A 23,914-nucleotide genomic window follows, 5' to 3' on the forward strand; every position below is an offset into this window, starting at 1 on the left:
GTGTGAAGGCAGGAGAAATCCAGCTGGCTCCGAGTAAAGGCTCCCCGCACCGTCTGCATGGACGTCTGACCCAGCGCGATGCCAGCTCCTCAATCTCGAGCGCATCTCGAAAGCCCGCAGCCAAGACGAAAACTCTGAGAGCCCGCAGACAGCATCTCAGAGCCTCCCACCGAGGATTCAACGTTACCCAGACCCACGGCCGCCTCTGCACCCGAGGCCTGGGTGTGAAGCGGACGATGGAAACACCAGCGGGAGTTCAAGCCCATTTCAACGGCAGGGCGGGGTGGGGAGGGAAGGGCCCGGGCCACCCCGCTCGCTTCAGGGCATCGGCTAACTTGGGTCCCCTCTACCGGCGGGTCGGAGCCAGAGGGCACAGCTCTGCTTCCAGGGGCTTTTGGCTCCACGAGTTCTGTGACGGCTCTTCCCGGACACGCCCACCACTTCTGCAAAACACCTCGTCCCCTTCAAGATTCTCCCATGAGCCCCTGGGCCCAGCCGCGCCTCCCGCGCCGAGATGTGTCCACGGCCGGGTCCTGGTCCCCAGGAGTTACTGCTCGACTAATGCTTGTCTGCCCTTCGGGTCCCTCAAAGCCAGGATGTCACACGGCAGCCAGCAGGGGTGTGGCAGCAAGAGTTGTTTCCTGGAAAGGTGTCTGGTGGAGGGAAGGGCCAGGAAGGGTTCAGTCCCCCCACCCCCCCCCCCCCGGGCGGCTGGCCCCCGCAGACGGGCCTTGACCAGCCACCGCTGGAAGTCTTCCCCTGAAGTCCTCCCCCGCAAGGCTTGTGGCCACCCGGAACACTGAGTCAGGGGTGCTACAGGGGCTGCCTTGCTCTGGGGGAGAAGCTGACCTTAGGATCCGAGATAGGTTTGGGACCGGCAAAGGACACCTGTCTCTGGCTGTTTTCCCTTTACAGGTGCAAAAGGCATTTTTCTCCGCACCGCCTGTCTGCCTGCAGTGCAAATCCAAGCTGCAGCCTTTACCGCCGGCACCCGCCCGTCCACACCACCCCTGCCCAGCCCTCGCCCATCCACGCCGCCCTGCCCAGCGCCCTCGCATCCCAACCCGGGAATCGTCGCCAAACGGCCCCTCTTATCACTCCCAGAGGCTCCGGCTTCTCCCCCGGCAAAGCCCCTTGAACTCTTAAAACTTCTTCAAACTCAGAAAACGTACACCCATGCTGCCGTGCTTTGTTCGATTTTTTTTTCCCCCTCAGAAATATTCTGGTGGCCAAAAATAGAACATTTTCCATTCTGAGGACCAAGCGGCATCCTTGGGAATTAAAGTAGTGCTTCATGCCTCTCCAGAAGATTCCTGCCAAGCACGCACACGCTTGCACACATAAGCCGCCTGCAAGTTCTAAGAAGCTGCTGTCTGTAGGTACAGGGGTGGTCAGGAGCCAAAAGCCCTCTGTTTGTTTTCTATCCAAGAACGTTACCCAAAAAGAGCACAAGGCCACCTCAAGAACGCTTTACAGGGGAAGGTCAGCTGTGCCTAGTGCAGTGACTTTGAAAACGGCCCCATTGTCCACCCCTCCCCCCGCCCACCATCATCCCAGAATCCCTCCCAAGACTTACTCCTCTAAGATTCCAAAGCTCCTCTCAGCACAAAGTTCATGGTCTTTATGCCAGCGAGCCGCCGAGGGGTGTTCGCTCTCTCTAAACCCGTTCCCATGGCGGAACCAGAAATCCCACATTCAGGAAGACTTGTTCAAGCTTCAGCAGCGAACCAGACGGACTGGTCAAGTCAGACAAGTCTAAAGTGTCAGAATAATGGCAACGCAGAACATGATGTTGCTAGCACAAGGCAGGGGATGTTTTGTACATGCCGTTCTAGAAGTTTGTCACTCTCAGCGCTTCTGGAATCCTCTTTAACGGCACTTACGCGGCTACGACGCCTTCCGTGGTTTTGTGCTTGAACACGCAACCCTTCACACACCCTCCGGCCGTGCCCCCAAACAGAGAGTGCGGGGTTAGCTGTGAGATCAGCGGGGCTGCGTTGTATACGCAGCTGGTAAGCACCAGGTTACTCCTGAGAAACACGAGGAGCCCTTTAGAACAATGACCTGCTGCTCACACCCGAAGTAGCAAAGACCGGGAAGCCAATGTAGGGAGAGTGAAGGAGGGCGCCAAAAAGTGGGTGTGCTGGGGGGGCCGAAGCATGAGAATAAGAGAAGAAAAAGGAAGCAGGAGATGGGGAAGAATCAGAAGGTCAGGCATTAGTTGGTGGTGAGTGGAAGCCAACAGAAGCAGGTGGAAAGGTCCAGGATGGGCCCAGAACAGACAAGCAGGGACAGGCAGAGAGGAGGGGGAACAGAGCAGGGCTGGGGTCAGTACTTCCTGGCGGCTGGACGTCAGCCATTCACCAGCTAGGTCACACTGAGATAGTGCACCGTTCTGAGCTTCCCTCGCGTCGTGTATTGGCGGGGATAACAGCATCTCTCAGAGGTGCGTGCAGATTTGAGGTGTCAATGGCTGGTGCTGAGGAACCGTCAACAAAGGCCAGGCATCTTCCCTACTGAATGGCAAACACTCTGCCTGATTCCATCAGAGAACATTCGCTTCTCAGCCGGACGTCCCCTGACATCACCCCCGAGTTCTTCTGGGACGCACAGAGGCACGACGGTCAGCTGTGAACCCAGCAAACGTGGGTAGCAGGAGAAGCTTCAGGGTCACAGCCCAGACGCTACTGAGTATCTGGAGCCCTACGAGAGCCCCCCTCCTGCAAGGGGAAGGGGTTTCTAGCTGCCAGAGAGCCACAATCATTCCCCGAAGCTTCATTAGCTCCCGTACTCAGCGAACAAGGCCATGCAACACGTTAAGCCTGCACGCACACCGAGAACCCCTCTAGCTTCTCTTCCTGGCCCCAGCGTGGGCTCTGTCCACCCACCTCACCACTGCACACCTGCACCAGGGTAAGTGTTCAATATGGGTTCCTTCCGATCCTGCCCTTGTTTGTCTGCTCAGGCTACCCAGCCTGGATTTCTCTTTCCTTTTCCTTGCATCTAGCAAAATACGACTCAGCCGTCGGGCCAAAGGCGGTGGGTTTTTGTGTCCGGGAGAGTGACTCCCCCCCCGCCTCGCTGCCCCTGGCATACACACAGTAAATACACATACCTTGCTGTGGGTTGAAGATTCCCTTACGGCTCTCAGAAGGAGCCAACGTGGCCAGCAGCTCAATTTTGGACTTCTAGCCCCTAAAACTATGAGACAGTAAAACTGCCCCGTTCATGGTTCTTTGTCATGTCCTCTCCATCACAACACGTGTGCTCCTTGAGGTCAGGGACTGAGTCTTACTTGCCTTTGGGTGCTCAGGCCTCTTTAGGGATCTGGCTGGTAAAAGGACGTCTAAACTTGAAATTCTCATGAAGTAACGCTTTAAGAATTCAAAATCTAGAACACAGGCAGCCAGCTGTGGCTCACGGGTCAAATCCCGCCCACTCTGCCTGTTTTGGTAAATAAAGTTTTATTGGAACACAGCCACACTCCATTCGTTCATGTTTCGTCTACGGCCAATTTCACGCTATAACCGCAGAGTTGAGTAGTTAGTTGTAGCAGAGATCATATGGCCCACAAAACCTAAAGTATTTACTCTCTGGCCCTCTACCAAAAAAGTTTACTGACTCCCGGTCCAGAAGAAAAGAAACATAAATGAAGCATAGTGATAGCATAAAATAAATGTTATAACAAGGCCCAGATCATGCAGCATAGAGAAGGACGGGTTGAAACGAAGCCTTCATAGGGAAGGTGACATTTGAGAACGGAGAGAGCTTTTACTCAGAAAAGACAAAATACTTCATTTATTCACTCTGCTGTGCCACCTGGACCGATCGTGTCTGCACTAATCCTTGCCTGGGGGTTAAGGGTCGCAGTCGGCTGGTTTGGGGGGGAAGTGATGACAGGCTCTGTTCTCTGCACACTGGGCTTGATTCGTGAGAGGCGCACCCACGAGAAGGGGCCCCACCATGGACGCTACTGAGCAGTCTGGGTCAGAGGCAGCGATGTGGGATTCAACAATGAAGGGGCTCCGGAAAAAAGTGCGAAATGAGTAAAGAAGATGGTTGCACATGCAACTCGGGGAGCTTCAGAGCTCCGTGACAGGCAAAGGAAGGGAAGAAGCCCTGAGGGACTTGAGGACAGGTGAAACAGGAAGAAAGGAAGTCGTGTCCCCAAGTCCCAGGAAAGCGAGGGTTTAGCGGTGTCAAAGGCTACCAGAGGCCAGGACGACCAATTCATCAGACTTAGCGACGAGGGGACCTTGTGGCGCGGTGACAGTCATGTTAACCGCTCGTCACAAATTATCCCTCCAACTAAACCATAAGGAAAAGCATACTGCAGTCGCTTGAGTTATTATTAAGAGGAAAAAGAAAGAAGGAGACGAGTACACAAACGGGAAAGAAGAAACAAGGAGATGAGAAAAAACAGAAATTGACGATACCTGGGCTGAAATTAATGATTAATCCCTAAAAATCGAAATATTTTACTCTTTCTATATAGATTCTGTACAGAGGCCATCCTTTGTCTAAATTCAGCAGGACTGAAAATTACTAAGGGGCACAGGCTCCATCACTGTAGACAGCCCAGCCCCCTGAACAACTGACATCCCCGCGCCCAGATACTAACGGCAGAGTAACAGGCAAGGAGACAAGGACAACTACACAGTAGTGGCCGCCTGCCCGGCCAGGCAGTGCAAGTCGCTTCGCACGGATTACTCATTTGATCTCCACTAAACCCCTGCGGACTGACTATATAGTAACGTATCATCCGTATTTTTTTTCAGATGAGGGCCCTGAGACTCAGCTCACACAACCTATAGTGAGAAAAAATAATAATAAATAAAGTATTAAGTTTAAATTAAAAGCAAGCAAGCAAGCAAGCAAGAAAGAAAGAAAGAGATGGAGGGAGGGAAGGAGGGAGGGAGGGAGGAAGGAAGGAAGGAAGGAAGGAAGAAGGAGGAAGGAGGGAGAAAGAAAGAAAGAAAGAAAGAAAGAAAGAAAGAAAGAAAGAGATGGAGGGAGGGAAGGAGGGAGGAAGGAAGGAAGGAAGGAAGGAAGGAAGGAAGGAAGGAAGGAAGGAAGAAAGAGGGAGGGAGGGAGGGAGGGAGAAAGAAAGAAAGAAAGAAAGAAAGAAAGAAAGAAAGAGAGGGAGGGAGGAAGGAAGGAAGAAAGAAAAAGGAAGGAAGGAAGGAAGGAAGGAAGGGAGACAGAGAGAGAGGGAGGGAGGATGGGAAGGAGGGAGGAAGAAAGAAAGAAAGAAAGAAAGAAAGAAAGAAAGAAAGAAAGAAAGAAAGAAAGAAAGAAACAGGGAGGGAGGGAGGGAGGGAGGGAGGGAGGAAGGAAGGAAGGAAGGAAGGAAGGAAGGAAGGAAGGAAGAAAGAAGGAAAAAAGAAAGGAAACTCACACAATCATTCGCCATCCCAGGTGGAAGAAAGTTCAGGGAACGTGCGGACCCAGAGGAAGTGGAAGCCAGTATCTACTGAGCGCTTACTCTGGGGACGTATGTTACATACGTTAGCTCACCGAAGCCTCCCAGGAACCTAGGTGGAAGAGGAGGAGGTCAGGAAATGAACTTGGAGAGGTTTGATCCAGTGCCAAAGGGCAAAATATTGAGGGAAAAACTTCTTGGTTTTCCAAAGAAGTCCTTCAGAATTCGGTGGCAAACTAAATATCGAGGTATTTGAAGGTAGCATCAGCCTAAGTCACTGCTAAAATAATGCAAAATAGCTCTGGTGACATCTTAGAAGGGTTCCTCTGACCACGAATGAAAGATAACAGCAACCCAGCTCCTGCACTGCCACCCCCAGAACAGGGAAATGCCCCTCCCCTAGCAGGGGGCTGCCCTGACTTCGTGCTCCTCCAGCTTGAAATCAGGTGGGGGCTAGATGACCCCAAAGGTTTTTGTTCCCAGCATGAAACGTTGGTGTTTCCAAGCACATGATAGAGTCCAGCTCGTAAAGGGTGGACAGTGCTTATTAAATAAGCAGTTCAATGGAGACTCAGAAAAAGACCCTGGCAAAGAATTTTTGGGAAACCTTTCCATTGTCGAAAACTACTCCCGCTGTTTCTGGAGGACGGTCTTCTCCGGGGTTTCCATTCACCTGCTTCACTCCCAGCGAGGGGTTGCGGGTTCACGTTCTCTCCCCGCCCTCATTCATGCATTCATTCCGCAAACGAAAAATTCTTCTTGGAAATGTAGGCAGCACAACGGAGTCAACCCTTACAAGATGATCCTGAAAAAGTCGTGCGTGCTAAAACAAAAAGAAAACCTTCTGCTTAAGGACCACCGACGTTCAGGGGCGCCTGGGTGGCTCAGTCGGTTAAGCCTGTGACTTTGGCTCAGGTCAGGATCTCGTGGCTCATGGGTTTGAGACCCGTCGGGCTCTGTGCTGGCAGCTCGGAGCCTGGACCCTGCTGTGGATTCTGTGTCTCCCTCTCTGTGCCCCTCCCCAGCTCACGCTCTGTCCCTCGCTCTCTCTGTCAAAAATAAATAAACATTTTTTAAAAATTAAAAAAAAATTTTTTTAAAGAACCACCGATGTTCACAATGCCTGATGGAAGACAAGGAAATAGAGGACTAGTCGTGCGTGTATCATGGTTCTAAGGATTGAGGGTTTTCGGGGTTGACTGCGCTGAAATAAACCCACTTCCTCTGCTAGCACAAGTACTCACTGCTTCTGGAAAACCGTCTGGCAATTCTTATCATGAGTTCTAAAATAAATCAAGCCCTTTGACCTCAGAATTTTCCTTCTAAGGACATGAACTTCAGGAAAGCAGGCTAAGCAGTACAGTGCATTGTTTGACCTCTGGATTTAGAGTGTCTGTATTTCACCAGCTGTGCAACTTTGCAAGGGGGACTCAACCTCTCTGGACCTTGGGTTCCTCGCCTGCAAAATGGGGATAACTCTCTCTGCGTCACGGAGGTGTGAAGACGACTGAGTTATTAAATGTAACATCTTTATTTATATGCATCTTCTTGTTTATTTTTCATGAAAACTCCACACGGAAGGCAAGAAAAATATTAGCCTGATCCGGTCAGCAATAAGCAGTCAATTAAGTGTGGACTCTTTTTTCATTGTTACCGTGACCATCGCCGAGACACAAATGTGGCCGTGGCAACATTGTCTCTCACGGGGAAAATGTGTTAAAAATGAGCTGTCCCACAATGAGAGAATGGTTACATAGATGACATTTCCACACAATCAAACAGGCATCTACTTAAAATGTTTTCAAAGAAAGGTTCACAAGATGGGGACAATTCACCAAAGAACGTTCAGCAAAAAAAAGTGGGCTTGAAGTTGTATGTGATGTGGGGGGTGGGGGGGATCCCAATGTGCATGCAATGTGGTAGATCATGTGTCTTCACCCAAGTCCCTCTCTGGAGCCCTGATCCCTCCCCGGCGGCTGGGACGTCACTGCTGATAGCTCACAGCTGCACCCCTCACTGGGAATTGTTCTGGGCCCCAGGAAGTAGACGCATCCAAAATTAGCCCCTGGGGGGGGGGGGGGGCGCGGGCAGTGACTTGCTGAGGCAGGGCCACAAAGGCCCACCCACTTACCTTCCTTTGGAAGCATTCTGGAAGGCCAGGCCCGCTCAGCCCCGGCCAGTGGGAGCCACATTTGGAGCCAGACTCTCCCTCTGCGAGCTTCTCCCTCCCTTTCGTCCAGGGGAGTCTCCCCAAGATACACTCCGCATGCAACTTTTATCTCGGACTCTGTTTCCAGGGAACCCAATCAGATATTATGAGGGAACATCTCTGAGAGACAAAGTTCCTGGGTTTCCCCAATTCCCTGGGATGCGTCTGTATTATTTTAAACGGATAAGATGGCATTGTTTTAAAAGAGGCAAGGTCCTCCCTGGAGTGTTAAAATTAAGCGCAGGAATTTGCAATACATACATTTTATTCTTCTTCCTGATCTCAGACTTTTTTTTTTTAATGTTTATTTATTTTTGAGAGAGAGAGCCAGAGTGCAAGCAGGGGAGGGGCAGAGAGAGAGAGAGGGAGACACAGAATCCAAAGCAGGCTCCAGGCTCTGAGCTGTCAGCACAGAGCCCCATGTGGACCTCGAACTCACGAACTGCGAGATCATGACCTGAGCTGACTCAGACGCTTAACTGACTGAGCCACCCAGGCGCCCCGATCTCATACTTAAAAAAAAAAAAAAAGTGACTATTTTAATTTAAATGATATCACTAGTAAGTAATGAGCCGAGGTTAAATGCTTCAGAGCATATACTTCCCCAACCTGATGTCAACATGGGTGATGCTTCCGTCCCAAAGATGCTGCTGTGGCTTACAGCGTAACTCTTTTCTCTCGGAGAACTGTGTCCATACACTCGGCTACCGACTAGTCGCACCAGAAAGTCACCCCGCGGCCTTACGACAGTTTTATTGGTCTTGTCCACCTGCTCACCAACCCCACGGTCCACTCAGATTTTATCCTGAATACCACTGAAAGGCTCCCAAGATCCAATTCTTCCTCGAAGGATTAAGCTTGTTCTTTTTTTGTTTTTCTTCATGGAGGATATTCACAAGACTCTGACAGCCATTTTCAAGAGGGGAGGCCTGAAACCATCTTGAGTGATGATGCATCTTTGGAATAAGTGCTCGGCCATCCACAGTGGCTCTTTGGAGGGGACAGTGCTTTTTATGGATCAGCGTTGGATGTTTGTTTAAAACGAAATCGGCCACATCACGTTCAGAGTCATTTTCATGTTCGATGTGACGCTCCAGGTCTAATGCCGCAGGCTGCCTGTCAACATCTTTGGCTAAAAAATGATGAAACTTTCGAAGTAACCGAGTCAGACTTTGTACATGGAAGTACCGGACGTGACCTCCTATAGATAAATGCCAAATTGTTGTAAGGACACCAGCTTGTAGAAAACTCCCAGCCAAACAGTACGCGCTACCCGCAGATAAGCGTTACTGTAACAACTGATAAATGGGCAGAGAAGACACCACAGAGAGGGTAGGGAAATGGCTTGTTTTTAAGACGGCAGTCTTACAAGCGATCCCGATCCTGGGAGTCTATCTCAAGACAATAGTCAGAAACGGCGGGGCAACTTTCATGCACAAGGATGTCATCACAATGCTATCGTTTATTTATGATGAAGGGAATACGCTAAGTGCTCAACGCAAGGGAGATGGTTGCATAAACGGCCACATTGAACTAAGGGTTCTGAAGACTTGAGGATAATAAGGAAACATACTCAGCCACAGTGTTGAACGAACGAAGCAGGATATTTGTTTTTATGGCTGATGCAATGTCAGCTATATAAAAATATACAAAAGCTATGTAAGCACGAAGAACCAACTTGAGAAAGAACAAAATGTCACCAACCAGTGGATGTCTTAGCACAGTGAGGTGATGCATGATTTCCTTTCCTTCCTTCTGCTTCGTCTCATGTTATGGATTCTCTATGATGGAACAAAGATTATAAACTTTATATGATAACAATTGAAGGAGGAGGAGGTGAAGGAAGAACATGGTTGTCCCTTCACCCCAGTTTCCGAGGTAATGAGAAACAGTCAATCTGAGGCATCGTAGTTAGAACGGGGCCCCAGGCTACTACAAAATAGGGTGGAAAACCGACAATGTGAGAAATGGACCCACACAAACACATTAAAATAAAGGGGAAAGGGGAACCACGGTGAGAACCTGCATTGGGGTGATATTTTGAAATGTGAGCCAATGTGATTTTCTTGTGTTTCTTTGTTCCAGATCTTTCTTCCATTTAGTCAGCTTTGTGCTCTGAAGCACTCGTCCAGACGGTAGGGGAACCACGAGTCTGTCCTTGGCTTGAGTTTTAGAACCCAAAGCCTCTGAGGAGCTGCAAAACTTGGGGAGGTGAGTAAGAGACAGGCTCTCTGGCCCTCCAGGTTAGAAGGCATTGCCCAGACCAGGAGGACAGGGCAGGCTGGAGAGGAGGCCAGGAGGGACCTCAACAGGGGGTCCTGCAGCACAGCCCCCTCCCCTCATCATGCAGAGATGGAAGAGGAACAACCAGAAACCCCACCCAGGCCAGAGGACACGCGTACCCCTTCCCCAGGTGGAGCCAGGGAGGCCACGAGATGCCAGAGTGGAAACATGGCGGGGTCTAGGTCTCCCCGTTCCAAAGAGATGGCAAAGGGAAGCTGGATCCTACATGCCTAAGAGCAGTGGGAAGAGTGAATTCCACCCAGGGCCCAAGAGGATGCAAACTGCCCTTCCTGCTCCAGAGAGCCCACCGAGGGGCCCAGGGCCTCACCAGCTCAGTGTCTTCGCTGCCAGGGAGGTGGACCCCAAGCCCACTTGAACTAGCAGAAAGATCCCCCCAACTCTGAAAGAGGCCTGAGATGAGAACAGGAAAAGGACCCAGCAGCAGTCTGTGTGGCATCAGACATGGCCATCTCGGTGGCTGCCAGCACAGAGAGAAACTCATGCCCAACAAGCACAGTGTCCTCAGTCTAAATGGTAGCTGTGGGTAAGCCCCCAGGAATGCAGTGTAATCATGGGGAGGGGTGCTGCTGAACTGACAGAAATTTAATTTCTAATACCCAAAGGAATGGGAACTCAAATGAGAAAGTAGTTATTTCATTGATACTCAGAAGCCATCGATTGTAAAATGCATCATTAATTTATGTACCACTAAGAAAGAAAGACGCCAATTCATCTATGAAACGATGCTTTCTCATCACTTAAAATCTGTATTTTATGCTTGCTGAAAAAGCTTTTCTAGACTTATTGGGTCAGAGGCTTTTATTATACATCACACTCACGCGTATACAAAAAAGAAAATAAATTCGTTAAGAAATTCCCGAAGTTATCTTCGCATTCAGAGTTTACGCATTCAGAATCAATGTTCATATTTTTCTGCACGGCGCTGTCCTCTGTATTGATGACGAAACATTTCTTACAAGCGTCCCCACTATTGGCTCCAGGTTTTCTTCCGAGATGCTGCCATCCATTCTAAAAGGTCTGATGTGGGTGCTTGCTTGCTTGACGTGTGCAAACAGGCATTGCCTTTGTACACAACTCAGTAACAAAATGATCACAGTTTCAAACGCTTGTAGTAATCTACATCTATTACCGTGTATGAGGTTGTTGCTTTTCAGCGACCCCCCCAACACAAATACCTGCCTCACTAATATCATATTTGCACCCCACTGCTCTGTTTCCAAACCTTTCTGTTGACGACAACTTTTCATCTCAAACCTGAAACTTGGGATGATCTTTTTGAAAACATTTCAAACAGCAACTAAACTCAACTTGGGTCCTATCAACAATGCACAGACTTCAACAGAAGGGACGGTCATAGGAATGCCTGTGAACAAGTTCAGACATGCACGGGCCATTCCGTCCGCCCTGCCACCCGGGAAATAGCTATTCAAAGATGCCATCAGTGAGAAGATCCTGATTTCTGAGACGCTAACGCACGAAAAGGCATGTATTGGAATCAATGAAGTATGGCAACTTGAGTTAAAGAAATACTTAAAGGTGCATATCTTGCACAGTGGACTGGGTAAAATGAAGTTATGCCCATTACACAGGTTTAGCAATGGGAGATCCAAGGGTCCGTGAGCAGCCCGGCCACAGAGAAGGGTCCGATGTCCTTGGTCTAACGTGGCCTCACGATATCTGGCGGGAATTAGTTCAGCAGGAACAGCACCCCCGAGCTGCTGACATGAAAACGGAGGCTATATGGTTTCACAGAGGAAGTATCACAGCCATCCATCTTCCTGCCCCTTCAAATAATCTGCTTTCAGCCCAGCCCTTGATCAGGTGGTGAGTCCTCCTGACAAAGAGCAGACCAGAACCTTCCCTTCATGGCCTGGCTGTGGTACACTATACATTCGACACAAAACAAGCAAACACTGACAATGAACTGACAGATGAAGGGAAGAAAGGGAGTGTGCGGTTAACAGCTTGCAACTGACGTGGGTTTGGGTCCCCGAGCTGTAATATTTATTATCTTATGAGTCACTTAGCCTTTGAGAGACAGAAACTAGCTGCTCACTGACACCATTTCCTCTTCTTCCTGGGCATTTGCCAAGACCATGCATCCCAGCCCCCTTGCCTTTCGATGGGGTCATGGAATCGACACCTGGCCGATGGAATCTGAGCACAGGGAGGAAATAGACCACTTCTCGACTTGGAATCTAAACCCTTCTGCCTGATCCTCACATTCCCTCCCCTTTCTCTTATCAACTACCACCAGATTCACAGGGGCCAAAAGGAGGATTCTGATGCCCTACTGGCTTTCTATATGAAAGGAGCCTGAAGCCCCAAATAACTGTGTTCAGTAGATAACCTTGACCACCAAACTACATGGACGCCACAGTGGCAAAATATAAGTTACCCCACTCTAGGTAATACACCTCTCGTGCTGCAGCGTCCTCATCTACGGGGAAGGATAGATTAGTTACCTAGACCAGTCAGCCCCGTGCCTGCCATACAGGAAGTGCTACCTAAACAGCGGCCATGTTACCATTGTTGTTGGTCCTGTCATTCATTGCCCTTGTGGAGGCAAAGAACGCAGATAGAGAATTCTAACAGGCAGGAGGCTTTTTCCAGCATAGAGGGAAGTAAAACTTCTATAAATATCAACTCGTACTGACTATATTTAAAGTGAAATTTGAGCAATCACATTTTCAGAGTCTGAGAATTATCTGTAACTAGTAATAAAGACCCCGAAATGGGGCGCTTGGGGGGCTCAGTCAGTCAAGCATCTGACTTCAGCTCAGGTCATGATCTCGTGGTTCGTGGGTTCCAGCCCCGCATCGGGCTCTGTGCTGACAGCTCGGAGCCTGGAACCTGCTTCAGATTCTGTGTCTCCCTCTCTCTCTACCCCTCCCCCACTCGTGGTCCGTCTGTCTGTCTCTCTCTCAAAACTAAAATAAACATTAAAAAAAAAAGTCGCTTTAACCAACTTTCTTTCTAGCTGTGCCTGCAATGTGTTCTCCTGACACCTGAGAGTTTCCCAGCCAATCTCTCATTCATTGGTTCGTTCATTGATTCATTAAAGAAACATTTACTGAGCACCTTCTACGCACCAGGCACTGTGTTCGCTTCTGGAGATACAGCAATACCAAAACACACACAGCCCCTGCTCTTCTCGCTCTTACAGCTCAGTATGAGAAGACAGACTAGAAACAGATAAACAAATCAGCATATACTTACATATGTAGAAAAAGTGTTCTAAAAGTGGGGGAAAAAATAAAATCATAGTGTTCTCTGGGGAAGAACAAGAGGGACTCCAGAGATCAACCAAACACCCACCTGAGATGATAATTAAATCATTTGGTCTACACGTGCCTTGTCTCCTCAATAGACTGTAAATACCCTCAGGAAGGGATTCCTGCAGCATTTGGCAAGGTCCCCACACATAATAGGTGCTCATTAAATTCGTTGATAAGGCAGCTGGCTTTTGGTCTTCCAGACAGCGTCAGCCCGACCTGGGTTTTGACCTTGTCTTCTGCCCATCTACTGCTTTTCTTCCATTGGCAGCCCCTACTTCAAGGAGATGGTCATATTTTTCCATCATCTTATTCTTTTGTGAGATGCACACCGGTGGCCTCTCAGGCAGGACTGATCTTTGTGGTCTCCAGCAAGCTAGAGGATGTTTGGGAATAATCTTGGTAACAGCCATCTCTCACGCGTCAGCCTTGGCAGGTGGTGCAGAGATCCTGGGAAGGTTTACGGGATTGTCTCCTCTTTGGGAGACTTGTTCGTAGCTTAGTCGTTCTTTATCCACTCTCTTAAAATAAAAAAAAAATTAAAAAAACACAACAGTCGGAGTCATTATTAAAAGGGAAAAATCAAACGGTAATAACACTCCAGAGACACCAGAAGTATTATGAAAAGGAAGTGTTTAAGTGGAAAATACTGAGCTTTGGAAATAAAACTGCAGGCATCTGAACTTACGTATGAAACCCAGGAAGGGATGTGAGAAATGGTGAGAAGGTCTTTTGCCATTGAGTCAGGTCTCTGGCAAATGATCCCTGATGAATCCACATTTGCTCTGGGATTTGAAACTTTCCATGCTCTTATATTTCATCAGCTGCTTTGAGTTACTTTTAAAGAAACACATTTTTAATGAGAAATTTTTGACAGAGAATGCAGTGCAGATGTAATTCTTTGGAACAATTATTTCCTTTGTTGATAGCTCTTTTTTTTTTCTCCACAGCACCCACTTGCAATTACAAATAAAACAGTAATTAAAACTCTAAATTCACTCAAAATTATCATCCCATCGGTCACCTCCAGATATCCTTGAAATGTCATTCTGGAAAGAATGTCTTATTAAAGATGTGATGTGCTAAGACAGAGGGTTTAGATTTTTCTGATTTGTAGTCATAAATCGATAGTATGTGGGAAATTTTTAACTGACTTGAAAATTATCACAATGAATTAAAAATCTAAGTCAAGAGACCCTAGGATAGCCGAACTGTCTTGGCGGGGGTTGGGGGGGGGGGGACAAAAGGAGGCTAAGTTGGGTTTTGTTGGGTTTTATTTTTTTTACATTTCTATACAAATTGCAAGCACATTCAAGGATTTAGTGACATATATGTTATAGACCAACACACTTCCCCCAGTGCAGACATGAAACGCTTAGTCTAATTTAGCCATGATCTACGTGTATTTTTTTGAGTCTCCCCCTGAGACAGGGTGTGTTGAAGTCTGATGGTAACTCATCAACTGAGTCTTTGAAGATTTTTAAAGTGATCCAAGAAGTGCCTCTCTCTCCCCATTCCTCCTCCTCTTCTCCATCCCCTCCCCCTCTGGCATTTCCCACTTTCCTAAAAGTCACCGTCCCTCTTCCACAACGCCATAAACAAGCAACTTCCAAGGGTAGCTCCGACTGCCTCTGTCCTTGGCCCAGGTAGGTCACTCATCTACCCTGGTCTTGTGTCCGATCTCCTCCCTCCGGTCCTCACAAAGCCCGGTCCTCCCCGAAGGCTCTGATGAACCGCTCTCTTGTTCCTAAAACCGATGCCCACTCTGCCCACGCAAGGAGCACTGCAGGATGTAGCCTCGGTTTACCTTCCTGTCCTTGGCTCTCTGTATAGACAGCAAGCTTGACCACCCCACGCTGTCCGCTGTGAGTCGTGCTACCGTCTCCACAGGGAGCATCTTTCCTCTCGTGTGGGCACGTCCATCCACATCCTGCCGGCCCTTCAGTCCCCACAGGAGAAAAGCTGCCCAATGGGCAGCGAGCTCCACGGGAATCCGGGGCGTTAGGAAAATTCCCGGTGCTGAAGTCCCTCACAAAAAAGCCTTCTTTCCTCCACTAAGGTGAGATCAGAAATGTTCTCCTGATACACTCACTCCCTACAATCAATTCTCACCTTTTGTTCTTTTGCTCTTTTGTTTCCAAAGAATGGGACTGGGGCTGGGTGGCCCAGTTGGTGGCTCAGATCATGATCACGTGCTGACTTCAAGCCCCACATGGGCTCTGTGCTGACAGCTCGGATCCTGGAGCTGCCTCGGGTTCTGTATCCCTCCTCAGCTCACTCCCTCTGCCTCTCTCTCAAAATACATAAATAAACATTAAAAAAAAAATGGGACTGAGAGCGAGTGGCACTGTCACTGTGGCAGTTCCAGGGGTGTGAGGGGACACGTAGGAGACCGGCTCCCCAGGCCCCCTGGTAAATAACCATTCATGACTTGAGAGCACCGGACGAGCCCTCCTGGAGCTAAAGGATGATCTCCAGGCCTCCCGGGTTTGAGTGTGAAGAGGTCCAGGCCCTGCTGGCGAACTTTAAAGCCTCAAGCCCTGGACAGTCCCAGACATGCTAGTGTCTGACAGGGTTCCCGTGAGGTGGGCAGATTCGGAACAGCGGGGTGAGAGTAAAGGTCCCACTGCCTGTCGAAGGGGGTTCTCAAACTGTCAGCGTCCGGGGCCGGGTCTTTTGACTGCGAGGACACACAGACTAGCACCTGCAGGTGGGCAACGCGAGAATACACAGGAGTCACAGGGAACACGGGGACACGAAGCAAACACACATGCGGACGCCTCCAAGAACCACAACTGGGAGACATCAGAACCTCAGTCTGTATTTCTCCAGACTTACCCACTCTGCTCAGCACATCTGCTCCTTTCTTCTCCTTTCGCCGTCCACTCACTGCCTGTTTCCTTGTAGTCTTTCCTCTCTCGTAATTTTACTTGTCCTTGGCTTTTCAAGACCTCTCTTGCCCCTCCTTGACCTGGGATCTTCGTGTCCATTTCCTGACTGGCTTGGTCTTTCAGCCCCAAATCTGTCTTGTTGAGAGAGCACTGTGATTGACCCAAAAACACTTTGAACAAGGCCACTGAAGAGCCTAAGTTAGGTTCCCACTCAGCCTGTGACGTGTTAGCGCAATGGGACAATAGTAACGGGGATGGGTGACATGGTGGCTGTGACCACTCGCTCTGAGAAGCTTCACCTCTTAGCAGGGCTGTGATTGGAGCAGGCTCTGAGACCCTTCGCGGCTCCCCTGCTAAAGACGCTGGAGGTTTTGAGTGTGGCAGCCTAGGGTTCTATCCGAGTCTCCAGATCTGCCTCCACTGAGCATGTTTTTGGGGAGCAAGCACGATCTGAATCCTCTCTCACAGTTCGATAACCTAGCCTACCAGGCTCATCATTAGGGCCTTAACATGTTTAGCTTTTGTCTTACCCTGTAGTTAAATACCAAGAAAGGCCTTTAGAATCACACACTCAGTGGAAAGATGGCTCACCTTCCATGACTGAATTCTTAAAAAAAAAAAAAAAAAAATATATATATATATATCTCCCACACATAATTCATTAGCTTGTATTAAATTAGAAAGGTCCAGGATGTACCTTGTGGAAATAATTGTGAACATAGGAGATAATTGGGCACATTAGCCAAACAGCATTCACAAGAAAAGCATTTCCCCATGGCTGGTGGAAATCCTGAGGCTTAGTCCTAAGTGTTTAGCATTAAGGAAAATGGCCAAATATGAAGTATTTCAGAATCAAAACCACTACTCAGAAAACAAACAAAATGAGAGGAGGGTAAGAAGTTACAGTAGAGAGTCTTCATTAGCTCGGCCCCGGCACCCACTCTGGGCATGTTGACCTGACAAAGAGCACACCTGGGGTGTCCGTGCCCGGTCGTTTAGCTGGTAAAGAGCCAGAGTGATGGTTTCCGTCCTGTTCCCCAGTTGGTCTGTTCTCATCCATTGGCTATAACATGTGCCTGGTTCTGCAGGACCTTGTTCTCTTTGCCGTTGGGTGACACTTTTGGAGAGTGACTTCTTCCCATGACTGACAACTAACCAACCAACCAACAACAACAACCAGAAAATCAGACTCCCGTCCATCCATCTTGCCATCTTCAATGGCAGGGGACACCCTATCACCTGTCGCCCAGGGGCTCGTTTTCAGCCTGCTCTGCAAAGATGACAGGAGACAATGAAAGAAAACCAAGGACAAAAGGTTGACACTGACCTCCCTCAATTAGGAAATGTATTTATTTCATGAAGTCAAAGGGGAAAAATTGACTTTCTGAATAAAGGTCAAAAGGAATTTGATAAAAATTCAATATCAATACCTATTTTTTAAAAATGGCTTAGTAATCTAGAAATAGAGGGAACAAAGAGACAGAACCCCAACAAGATAAAGAAGGTTTAGGGGCGCTTAGTCAAGCATTTGCCTCTTGCTTTTGGCTTAGGTCACTGTTTGTGAGTTCAAGTCCCACCGAGAGCTCTGCACAGATAGGGTGGAGCCTGCTTGGGATCCTCTCTCCCTTTCTCTCTGCCCCTTCCCTGCTTGTTTGCTTGTTCTTTCTCTCTCTCAAAATAAATAAATAAAGATTTTTTAAATGTCTATATAAAGCCAACAGCTAATACGATATGCATGGTGAAAAAGTGAGTCCTGTTAACATCAAAAATAAGATAAAGATGTCCTCTCTCACCATGTTTAACATAGTCTAGAATTTCTAGTCTCTGAAATAAGACAATGAAAAGAAAAGTGAGGAAAGGGGGTAAAATTGTTGTTTGTATGTGCTATCACTGTTTATCCAAAAAAACCCAAAGCAATTAATGAAAAACTATCAGTCTGAAAAAGAGAATTTAATAGGGCAGAAAGATACAAGGTAGACATAAATTTTTTTCTTAGGTATAGCAGCAATGGCATTGGAACTGGATCAAGGTGATAGATCGAAGAACACACATGACTGTCAAATTTTTAGTACAACAGGGATAAACCCAACAAGCAGTGGAAAATACAAGAAATTCTCATCAGTGATTAGTTCTTTGGAAATAGAAACATACACAAGAGAAACATAGTGTGAAGAGGAGAAAAGATACAAGAACCTCAATTCAGATTGAAGAAATATGGAGAGCCAGAGGGGGATGTGGTTCAATCAGTATATAATTAAGAGTTCATAAGCAAATGTCACTTATGAACTGATACTGGGAGACTATTTAAAAACTGAATCCAGCAGAATATTGAGAGAATAACATTATGGCCAAGTAGAATTTATTCTGTAGAGTATGTAGAATATATTCATATAATCCGCTGCAATATAACAGATCAAAGGGGAAAATGTATGAGTTTTAATAGACTTGAAAAGGCATTTGGTAAATTTCAATACCTATTCTAATTTAAAAAGGAAGAAGCCTTAGAAAAGGAATAAAAGGAAATTTCCTTAACAAAGGCACCACAATCCCGTAAGAAGAGACACAATTGGACAGTGAACATAGGAGGCTTAGGAGTTGGGAAAATGCAACTTAAAACAATAAAAATATAATTTTTCCCGTAAGATAAAAGAAATTTAAAAGATTAATCATATGCCATGCCGGCAAACCTGTAAAGAAACCTTATTACTGGAAGCAAAATTTTTAAAAGTATGACAAAACCCTTTTGCAGAGCATTTTGCAAACGTGGGACTAGCATTTCCACAATTTGTGAAAACACAGGCGTGAAAGAGATGTTAATTGAAGTACTTTTTTTAAATCGTAGTACATCCCTTCAGGGAACTCAACGCCCACGTGATTCTCAAGCACACTGCTCTCTCCCGGTTGTCACTGCGGAAAATGCACAGAGTACATCCTCGGCCACAGGGTCACTTTTTGGGCCTCCATCACAGAGAGTCTAGGATCTAAGAGGCACAGAAAACAGAAAGAGCAGGGACTCACCACCCACCCCGCTGCCCGGTCTCAACAGCTGTTTAAATACTCCAAGGTCAGATCAGAGAGCTTGAGCCAACCAGGTGGCCTCCACATAAACATGACTGTGACCCATGGTCTCGTCAATCCTTGCCTCCAGTGGATGGAGAAAAACCGGAAAGTGAAATGAAGATGTGCCTTTAATTTATTGAAATTCCCGGCTGTGGCTGCAACTCGGTTTAACAAGCATTAACCCAGACACGACATGGGTTCGGTGCTAGGGACACATGGATGAGTAAGGCATAATTCGTGACCCCTAATCATTTAAATCTCAGTTGTGTTTTTGATTCCAGATACTTAGACATAATTAGAATTCCCGGGGCCAAAGCTAGTTACTCTAAACCAGTGGTTCTCAAAGTGAGGCCCTGGGACCAACACGGTCAGCTTGTCTGAGAACCTTGTCAGAGATGCAAATTCTCAGTCCCCACTCCAAACCCATTGAATCAGAACTGCTGGGGGGTGGAGTCTGAAATACACTTCAATTTGAGGACTGTTACTTTATATTAAGCACTAAGCAATGCCTAGATTATTTTCCTTGTGAAAATTTTGCTAAAGATCACCTGTGGATACCAAAGACACCGCTGTGTAACGTGTATATATGCTATTTCGTTTTATAAGATGCTTGCACACCTTTTGTGTGGATGACTTCTGAAAACATACCAGTATCACAGAGCTAGTCTCTGCAGAATGTTCCTAGAGCAGACACCCTCATGTACTGCTAGATCAATGCATAATTATTTATTGAGCTCCTATTATTTATCTGATACGTACATCATGATGCCATGAACCATTTCACGCATATAGCCTTTTTTTTTTTCTGAATTAATTCCATGGGATAAATTTCCAGGCATGGGATAACCGTGTGGGGAAAAAAGAATAGGAACATCTTTATAGTTGTTGGGGCATGTTGTCATTCTGTTTTGCAAGTGGGTTTGCCCTCAAATGATGCCAGCTGTCCTGTGAGGGGTAAACTTCATCACCAACTTCCCCACACAGGACAAAATCATTCTATCTTTATGTGTTTAAAATGTTGCCTCAAGGCTGCTCAATTCTACTTTCTTTGTTGTCTAATGAGGTCGTAGATTTTTCCCATGTGTTTCTTTAATACTTGCATTGACTCTTGTATGACTCATCTGCGGATGATTTCTTGGCTATCAGAGATATCACTAAAAAATACCCACTCAAGAATTTCTTACTAGACTCTGGAAATAGTCATGTTTCAGGTTTGCGCTAAGTAAATGAGAGCTTGGAATTATCTATCAAAAAATAAGGAATACCTCATCTGGCCACTGGTAGAGTGTCTACTGAGGTATCTTTTGGAGTTTTTCCAGGGCTGCTTCTAGTGGATAAGGAGTATGTCTGTATGAATTAGAAAGAAAAAAAAAAAAGAAGAAAAGAAAAAAGAAAAAAAGATGTCTCTTGCTGGAGTTTCAAGCCCATGGCCCAGGGACGAGGCCTGATAAGCAGAGAGCTCCAGTCTTCATTTGCTCCCGAGCCCACGTGCCCCTACACAGTGAACAATCTGCTTGATCTTATCCTACTGCCCTGGGTTGGTCACTCCTGTTTTCTATAAAGAACTCTTGGTTTTCTGAAAACCAGAACAAAGCAGGAGGAATTCTGCTACTTCCCCACTTTTATGGCCTAAGTTTCTTGCATGATGGTTTCAGATTGGAGGTCAGCACCACCACTTCTGGTTGTCTTCTCAACCAGGATCAGGAAGGAAGGAAGGAAGGAAGGAAGGAAGGAAGGAAGGAAGGAAGGAAGGAAGGAAGGAAGGAAGGAAGGTTTGGTTTAGAAGGAAGCCCTGTGCCTAATGAAGCAAGTTGGACACTAAGAAGGATCCAGGAGTTGGAAGGCATCTCCTGCCATGGCTCATGGAAGTAAGGGCTGAGTGTGCCCCAGTTTCTTATTAGTGAGGAAGTGGGAAGAGTATGCTGCTAAGGTCTTGGTGGTGTCTAAGACAATTCCCTGCAGGACTCCCTCTCCGTCAGCTTAGGTTGTTCAAAGAACTTTCTAGGTCTACCTCACCTTGTCCCTGACCATTGAACTCTTAATATCTCTCCTTGCTCTTCCAGATGTTGACACTCATTTGCACCATCAGCTTAACGGGCTCAGCCTTTCTTAGCTTACAAGAAAAATGCTTTGCTCTATGCAGCTCTTCCTCCATCCCTTGACAGCTGAACTTCTGAACGAATCACACACACGATTCTATACTCCCTCACCTTCATTCACCACTTAGCCTGTGGAGACAGGGGCCTCCACTCTAACAAGCCCTTTAGAGCTGTTCTCACAAGCCTACCAGCTTAGCGCTTTCCTTGTCAAGCTCAGTGGACATTTTCCAGTCCTTTTTGCGATTGGCCTTGAGAATGTGTATGCTCCATACAGACAGAGCCCTGTCTGGTTTTCACGAACGTGTCCCAAGTGTATCCTAAAACAACAGTACCTGGTCCATAACAGGCTCTAAACAAATATTTGCTGAATTAACTACTCTCTCCCGCTTCTCCTGCTTATCTGGACATTCTCTTTGAATGTCCTTTCACCTGAGGATTCTGCTTCAGCTTCTGAAGGACCAAATAACTAAATACCAACTTCATTGTCATTTCTGGCATCCCTGAACTTGTGCCCACCAATAATCGTGTGGTGGCACAGGTTTCCTTCATAGCTGATCACGTCACCGTAATACAGAAAGAGCATGTCATTCAGATTTATTGTTAATATCAAAATATTCACTTTCAGGGGCGCGTCTGACTTCGGCTCAGGTCATGATCACACAGTTTGTGGGTTCAAGCCCCGCGTCGGGCTCTGTGCTGACAGCTCAGAGCCTGGAGCCCACTTCAGATTCTGTGTCTCCCTCTCTCTCTGCCCCTCCCCAACTCATGCTCTCTCTCTCCTTCAAAAATAAACATTAAAAAAAATTTTTTTAATGTTTATAATGTTTTAAATACAATTTCAATTAATAATACAAGTCAAAATAGTAAAGATAACTTGTCACCATTTCAGGCTTTGTGAGACTAATTGGTAGGCTAGCATTCGTGAAAATAAATAAAATCACTTTTAAGAGCTATACTTCACGTGCAGTTGCTTAATCACATTAGGCCGTAAGTCTTTCAAGAAAAAGTCTTACTTGGGAACCCTTGCATGCCTTCTAAGGACAAATTAAAAGGACAATGACACCTTGACCGCCTCCAAGTTTCACAAGCAAAGCTTTCCAAAATCTGGACACTGCCGCCATCAGTTATCTTGGTGCACACACAAGACAGAATAGAAAGAAAGCAAAGAAAAAAGTATCAGAGAACAGTAGGGCTCCCCAGAATATCTGGTTCCTCTACTGGCCTCAACTGAAAGCGAACAACAATTCAGTATCACAAATGTGCACACACTTGGCCAGAGTCCAGGAAGAGACGGCACCGAGGGCTGATGACTTCTACTCTAGCACTCGAAGTGCTCCAATCTGACTGCTTGGTTTTTAAACAACAAAAGAGCAATAATTATTATAGTTAAAAATAAGAATTCAAATGTATTCTTATATACCAGAATTTCATCCTGTTGTAGTGTACTGGTTTGGGCCAAGTACCGATCTTAACACTAGCAAAAGTATCTATTTGTAAGCTCTCTTTCTCTGATGACACTTTAAATATTGATGTCTCTGTGAGAAATACAGAAAGGATGAGACACGTTAAATAATACTGCAATCATCAAAAAATAGACTGTGGAACAAAACAAATAAACTACCTCAACAAATAAATGTAAAACCTTTAAAAAAAAAAAAAAGGATGAACCCACAGGTGGAGACCTAATGGTTATATTAACTAATTGCAATATATACACCTTAGTAGGAACATGACTCAAATAAACAAATAATGTAACAAATAAATATATGTATATGTATGTACATTTATGGAGAAATATACAAAATGGGGAAATTTTAATACTGACCAGATATTGGATTCTATCAAAAAAAAAAAAAATACCGTTAACTTTTCAGATACCTATTGAAATGCTTAATAATAAAATGGTACAATATTGAGGATTTCTTTCGAAACAATGTAGGCAAGGGACCGTGAGGTGAGGGTATAGAGGAAATAAGACTGGCTGGGAGTGACAGGGTCACCAGCTTCCAAGATGACCCCAATGACCTCCACCTCTTAGTATTCATGCTCTTGTGTGATCTTCTCCCACAGTAAACAGAGTTGACCTGTGTAGCCACAAGATACTGTGGAAGTGAAGGTGTCTGACTGCCAAGGATAGGTCACATACATCTTCTGCCTTGCTATCTCTAAAGGTGACTCACTTGGGGAGAAGCCATCAGGCACATCATAAAGACCCTTGAATAAGACGTCCTGCCAATGGCTGGCACTAACTTGCCAAGCATGTGAGCGAATCACCTTGGAAGCAGATCTTCAAGCCCCAGTCAAGCCTCCTGATGACCACAGTTCCAGATCCACACAGCTGAGGCGTTCCTGGATTTATGACCCACCAAAATGGTATGCAATAATAAATATTTACTGTGTTCAGTTGCTAAGTTTTGGGGTGATTTGTTCTATGCAATAGAAAGCTAATGAACATGAAATCGCTGAAGCATGATGATGGTTGTGCAGAGTTCATGACACCATTCTCTCAGTTTTATATGTTTGAAATTTCATGATCAAAATATTTGAAGGCCAACAGTAAATAGATAGATAGATAGATAGATAGATAGATAGATAGATAGATGCCTTATCGAAGTCCATTATCTATCCTGTTCTCTACGCTCTACCTCTATGCT

At 46.5% G+C, this 23,914-nt stretch overlaps 1 long non-coding RNA gene across 1 annotated transcript; it reads right to left on the reverse strand.

The window, feature by feature from the left end:
- Nucleotides 1-5,376: 5,376 nt before the first annotated feature.
- Nucleotides 5,377-16,692, reverse strand: LOC113596501 (uncharacterized). Its single transcript, XR_003417244.2, has 4 exons — nt 13,899-16,692; nt 13,254-13,731; nt 13,028-13,120; nt 5,377-11,650 (listed from the first exon to the last, which is right to left on the reverse strand). It is a non-coding gene; the product is annotated as an uncharacterized LOC113596501 (long non-coding RNA).
- Nucleotides 16,693-23,914: the final 7,222 nt, after the last annotated feature.

This window comes from Acinonyx jubatus, chromosome D2, assembly GCF_027475565.1.
Source record: "Acinonyx jubatus isolate Ajub_Pintada_27869175 chromosome D2, VMU_Ajub_asm_v1.0, whole genome shotgun sequence".
Classification (NCBI taxonomy): Eukaryota; Metazoa; Chordata; class Mammalia; order Carnivora; family Felidae; genus Acinonyx; species Acinonyx jubatus.